This window comes from Pseudophryne corroboree, chromosome 2, assembly GCF_028390025.1.
Source record: "Pseudophryne corroboree isolate aPseCor3 chromosome 2, aPseCor3.hap2, whole genome shotgun sequence".
Classification (NCBI taxonomy): Eukaryota; Metazoa; Chordata; class Amphibia; order Anura; family Myobatrachidae; genus Pseudophryne; species Pseudophryne corroboree.
The window spans coordinates 1,012,711,124-1,012,717,523 of record NC_086445.1 but is presented as its reverse complement, the minus strand read 5'-3'; positions in this window follow the sequence as shown (position 1 = coordinate 1,012,717,523).

Sequence of the window (6,400 nt, the reverse complement as noted above, 5' to 3'; positions counted from 1 at the left end):
ACAAAAAGCCTAAAATTATAATTATAAAAAATATTTTTTGTTTTTTGTTTGTGCTGTACCCCAGTGTACTATTCAATTTTTATTTTATTTTCATAAGTACTGTGACACTGCCAGTCAGACTGCAGTATATTATTTCCTACTCATACACGTATTGTGCGACACTGTTGGTAAAGCTAAACCACAGTGTGTAACTAATAATATATATTTCTGACTCATTTGTGCGGCACTGTAACCACCAGTGTATGATATAAAAAATAATAATACATATGTTTGACTGATTTGTGCGACACTGTTACCGCAATATGTGACATGAAAAATAATACATATTTCTGACTAATTTTTGTGACACTCTAACTGCAATATATATATATATATTGATTTAAATTAATATTTTGTGCTGTGTCATCCTAGTATACATCCAGGGATTGCAGCTGCTCCGTCCATCTAGGGGTGTTCTGTCAGTCCAATCAAAATAAAAGACATCTTTTTTTATATTTTGTTCTGTATCCTCCCAGAATACATCCAGACGTGCTCCGTCCATTTCAGGCTGCTGTATCCATAGCTCATATTCCTATGTTATAAGTTATTCTCCTATTTTCATAATTCTTTTTATTACCACATTGAGAATTGTGATTAATTCAAAGTAATATTATTAATAATAATTATAAATTAACTACATTTAAATTAAATTAATATAACTAAACTCTCCACACTTGAATATCGAACCTTCTGCATGTCGAATATATCTTTGAGGAGCAGAAAAACATAATCCTAATTTGAGAATAATTTTTAACGGATGATTAACAAACCTTCTCCATGTCGAAGATATCTTTAAGGGACAGAAGAACTTGATCCTAATTTTAAAATAATTTTAACAGATGATTACAGCTTTTAAAAATATATTGTTAATTGTAACGAGTTTGCTGCCTACTGCTGTCACTTAGCTCAGTCATCCAGCTACCTCGGTGCAACCTTTTGGCCTAAACTGGATAAAAACAATATTGTGAGTGGTGAGGTGTTCAGAATTGACTGAAAATGAGTGGAAATTAATGTTATTGAGGTTAATAATACTGCAGGAACAAAAACACCCCCAAATTCTGTTATTTTAGCTGGTTTTATGATTTAAAAAAAAAAAAACAGATCCGAAATCAGAACCCACAAGGGCGGTTTTGGCAAGACCAATAAAAATCCAAAACACGAAGGAGATCTAGATTCAAAAGCAAAACACAAAACCCAAAAAATGTCCCTGCGCACACCCCTACTGAACTGTGATCCCCAAGTCCCCAGTACCTTCTGAAAGGTGGGACTCTCTAGTTTTTTTTTCCTTTGAAAGCTAAGAAATCTGTTTCCAGGAACTGAAGATATCTGCAGTCAAGCAAGCTGCTTTTCCACTGGAAAATGATGATTATTAAGTCCGCTCCCCTATCCACCCCTCCCCTGCGTATTAAACTCCATCCCTACCAACCTGGAAGTCATGTACCTGGGCCCCTTCATTCAGCCTAATGCCCCCTTTCACAATTTAGTGTTCTTCTCCTACCATCTGTGCAGTAAAGGAGTAATTAGAAGAAATTACTGCTCCAGGTCCTACAAGCTGAGCGGAAGATAGTACACCCCTTACCGCCCGCAGGACATCAAAGCTATCACTAGTAGCACCACCCACCCCTACCATTGGAGATCGTGTAGGGCCCCAGTGCATTATTTTGCCCAGGGGCCTACACTGCTGTTAAGATGGCCCTGCCAGTAACCCACCTTATAAGGAATGATACAGTGTGTACTACACCACTTTGTGTAGTGTATTCGGGTAATTTTGCGCTGCGCAGGCTCAGAGAGTGACGGGCAATGTTTATGGGCAGAAATACAGTTTTCCTGTGCACTTTTATTTTGTGTCCTTTAAAACCATTTCGCTACCAACTCAGGGCCTAATTCAGACCTGATTGCAAATGCAAAATATTTCTCTAATGGGCAAAACCATGTGCACTGCAGGTGGGGCAGATGTAACATGGGCAGAGAGAGTTAGATTTGGGTGGGTTATTTTGTTTCCGTGCGGGGTAAATACTGGCTGTTTTATTTTTACACTGCAATTTAGATTTCAGTTTGAACACACCCCACCCAAATCTAACTCTCTCTGCATGTGTTACATCTGCCCCCCCCCTCCCTACCCCTGCAGTGCACATGGTTTTGCCCATTAGAGAAAAAGTTTGCGGTTGCGATCAGGTCTGAATTAGGCCCTCAGCCCCATAATATGCAAAAAGAATATCAAGATAAACGGAGTACTGTTGTTTTAAAGATTATTTATTTATTTATTCCAGAAAAATTCACAGCAAAATCCAGCAGTGGCCACTAGATGGCAGTACAGGCTATCAGCAAATGATCCCAGTTTTTCTAAAATCTAAGAGGCCTATTTATTAACATTGGCCCTCATTCCGAGTTGTTCGCTCGGAGTTTTTCATCGCATCGCAGTGAGAATTCTCTTAGTGCGCATGCGCAATGTTCGCACTGCGACTGCGCCAAGTAACTTTACTATGAAGAAAGTAAGTTTACTCACGGCATTTTCATCGCTCCGACGTTCGCATTGTGATTGACAGGAAATGGGTGTTACTGGGCGGATGCACGGCGTTTTAGGGGCGTGTGGCAGGAAACGCTACCGTTTCCGGAAAAAACGCAGGAGTGGCCGGAGAAACGGTGGGAGTGCCTGGGCGAACGCTGGGTGTGTTTATGACGTCAGCCAGGAACGAAAAGCACTGAACTGATCGCACAGGCAGAGTAAGTCTGAAGCTACTCAGAAACTGCTATCTCGTTTGTAATCGCAATATTGCGCCTACGTCGGTCGCAATTTTAAGAAGCTAAGATTCACTCCCAGTAGGCGGCGGCTTAGCGTGTGTAACTCTGCTACATTCGCCTTGCGAGCGAACAACTCGGAATGAGGGACATTATTTTTACTAATGTGGCAGAGAAAGCTGAGCGGGGACCCGGCAGAGTGATCAGCTATGTGTGTCCGATGGACCCACAAGCTGATCACAGTGTAAAAACCAAACAAAAAAAAGTAAAAAAAAAAACCCAAAACATACTCACCTGTCCAGGGAGCCGATGTCTGCTGCGTCAGTGAGCGCTGCCGGGCGCCGGGTCCCCCATATTCTGTGCTGTGACCCCGGTGCAGTGAAGTGATGCTGCAAAGCAGAAGCGCACTTTACAGCACCGGGGGGCACAGTGCAGAAGAAGGAACCGGTGCCCGGCAGCGCTCGCCGGTGCAGCGGACACCGGCTTCTGGACTGGTAAGTATGAATCGGGGGGGCTGTATCCAGTGCGGGGGTAGTCGCAACGGGGGGAACCCGGCGGCGGTAGCAACGGGCGGCAGCGCATGTGCAGCAGGCCATCGGGGCATTTTTTATGAAAAATACCCTGATGATGCTGCAAAGAGGCTGCAAGCTCTGTCCCTGCATGCGATAATTGATACATCCGTGCAATGTAATCAATTATCGCAGTGCGGGTCTTGCCGAGTTTATCACCTGTCATCCGCATCGTTAGATGCAGATGGTGATAAATAGACCTCTAAATCTTTTCACATCTTTAGCTGTCACTATAGTTACTAAAGAAAGTATTGTGTGCCAGAGATTGCGATTTCCCTTGAACACCCCGGAGCCCGGCACCACCGATTTTGACTAACTTTTATTGAGATATGGACTATGTGTGCTTACGATTCTGGCTTATGTGAGATTTTGGCTTATGTGAGATGTCATTGACATGTGAGATGAACTAGATAGTACACCGATCTAGCAAGGATTGACTTACCTGCACAGTCTATCTTTTCTTGCGATGCCGACCTGGCGGGACCACGCATCGGGATCGAATCGGGATTGCAAGGTGACTTTCACCTTGCAATCTGCACTAACTTTTCTTGCGATTTTGACTATATAGTCAAAATTGAAAGAAAATATCTCACCGTGTGTATACACACCACATTTATTAGCATTATATATAGACAGTAAAGGAAAACTGAATACTCAGATTTGAGTGGAGTTCTGTAGGACAAACAATTTGCACTACACAAACTGATGTACAGTAACTTCAACCAAAATGCAAGCCTGTTATGTGTACAGATTTCACATGCAACTATCCTTAAGTGATGCCTAACAGACCCAGGGGCAGATATATTAAGCTCGTGAAGTGATAAAGTGAAAGGTGATAAAGGACCAGCCAATCAGATCCTAACTTACATGTTACAGGCTGGGTTTGAAAAATGTCAGTTACAATTAGTGATGAGCGGGTTCGGTTTCTCGGAAACCGAACCCCCCCGAACTTCACGCTTTTTACACAGGTCCGAGGCAGACTCGGATCTTCCCGCCTTGCTCGGGGTATGCGATTCCGCTGATTTGGAACTGCATTAGGGAAGAGGTTTGGGAGGATACAACTTACCGTGGCTCCTTCCTGCTACTAGAGATGAGCGGGTTCGGTTTCTCTGAATCCGAACCCGCCAGAACTTCATGTTTTTTTTCACGAGTCCGAGCGACTCGGATCTTCCCGCCTTGCTCGGTTAACCCGAGCGCGCCCGAACGTCATCATCCCGCTGTCGGATTCTCGCGAGGCTCGGATTCTATCGCGAGACTCGGATTCTATATAAGGAGCCGCGCGTCGCCGCCATTTTCACACGTGCATTGAGATTGATAGGGAGAGGACGTGGCTGGCGTCCTCTCCGTTTAGATAGAGAGTGAGACACTTGATTTATTGGAGCATTAGGAGTACTCAGAGAGTGCAGAGTTTTGCTGATAGTTATACTAGTGACCACCAGTTTTATTTATTATTTAATATAATCCGTTCTCTGCCTGAAAAAAAACGATACACAGTCACATACCATATCTGTGCTCAGCCTCAGTGTGCTGCATGATAATATCATCTATGTATATCTGACTGTGCTGAGTAGTTCTCACTGCTCACACAGCTTAATTGTGGGGGAGACTGGGGAGCAGTTATAGCAGGAGTACATATTTAACAGTGCACACTTTTGCTGCCAGAGTGCCAGTGTGACTGACCAGCAGTGACCACCAGTATATTGTCTGCCTGAAAAAGTTAAACACTCGTGTGGTGTTTTTTTTTTTTATTCTATAAACGCATTCTGCTGACAGTGTCCAGCAGGTCCGTCATTCATTATATTTCTATCTTCTTCATACTAGTAGTTTAGGAGTCTGCAGTGCTGACAGTGTCCAGCAGGTCCGTCATTATATAATATATACCTGTCCTGCAGTAGTGATATATATATATTTTTTATATCATTATCATCCAGTCTATACTAGCAGATGCAGTACGGTAGTCCACGGCTGTAGCTACCTCTGTGTCGGCAGTCGCTCGTCCATAATTGTATACCTACCTGTGGTGGGTTTTTTTTTTTCTATCTTCTTCATACTAGTAGTTTAGGAGTCTGCAGTGCTGACAGTGTCCAGCAGGTCCATCATTATACAATATATACCTGTCCTGCAGTAGTGATATATATATATTTTTTATATCATTATCATCCAGTCTATACTAGCAGACGCAGTACGGTAGTCCACGGCTGTAGCTACCTCTGTGTCGGCAGTCGCTCGTCCATAATTGTATACCTACCTGTGGTGGGGTTTTTTTTTCTATCTTCTTCATACTAGTAGTTTAGGAGTCTGCAGTGCTGACAGTGTCCAGCAGGTCCGTCATTATACAATATATACCTGTCCTGCAGTAGTGATATATATATATTTTTTATATCATTATCATCCAGTCTATACTAGCAGATGCAGTACGGTAGTCCACAGCTGTAGCTACCTCTGTGTCGGCAGTCGCTCGTCCATAATTGTATACCTACCTGTGGTGGGTTTTTTTTTTCTATCTTCTTCATACTAGTAGTTTAGGAGTCTGCAGTGCTGACAGTGTCCAGCAGGTCCGTCATTATACAATATATACCTGTCCTGCAGTAGTGATATATATATATTTTTTATATCATTATCATCCAGTCTATACTAGCAGATGCAGTACGGTAGTCCACGGCTGTAGCTACCTCTGTGTCGGCAGTCGCTCGTCCATAATTGTATACCTACCTGTGGTGGGTTTTTTTTTCTATCTTCTTCATACTAGTAGTTTAGGAGTCTGCAGTGCTGACAGTGTCCAGCAGGTCCGTCATTATACAATATATACCTGTCCTGCAGTAGTGATATATATATATTTTTTATATCATTATCATCCAGTCTATACTAGCAGACGCAGTACGGTAGTCCACGGCTGTAGCTACCTCTGTGTCGGCAGTCGCTCGTCCATAATTGTATACCTACCTGTGGTGGTTTTTTTTTTTTTCTATCTTCTTCATACTAGTAGTTTAGGAGTCTGCAGTGCTGACAGTGTCCAGCAGGTCCGTCATTATACAATATATACCTGTCCTGCA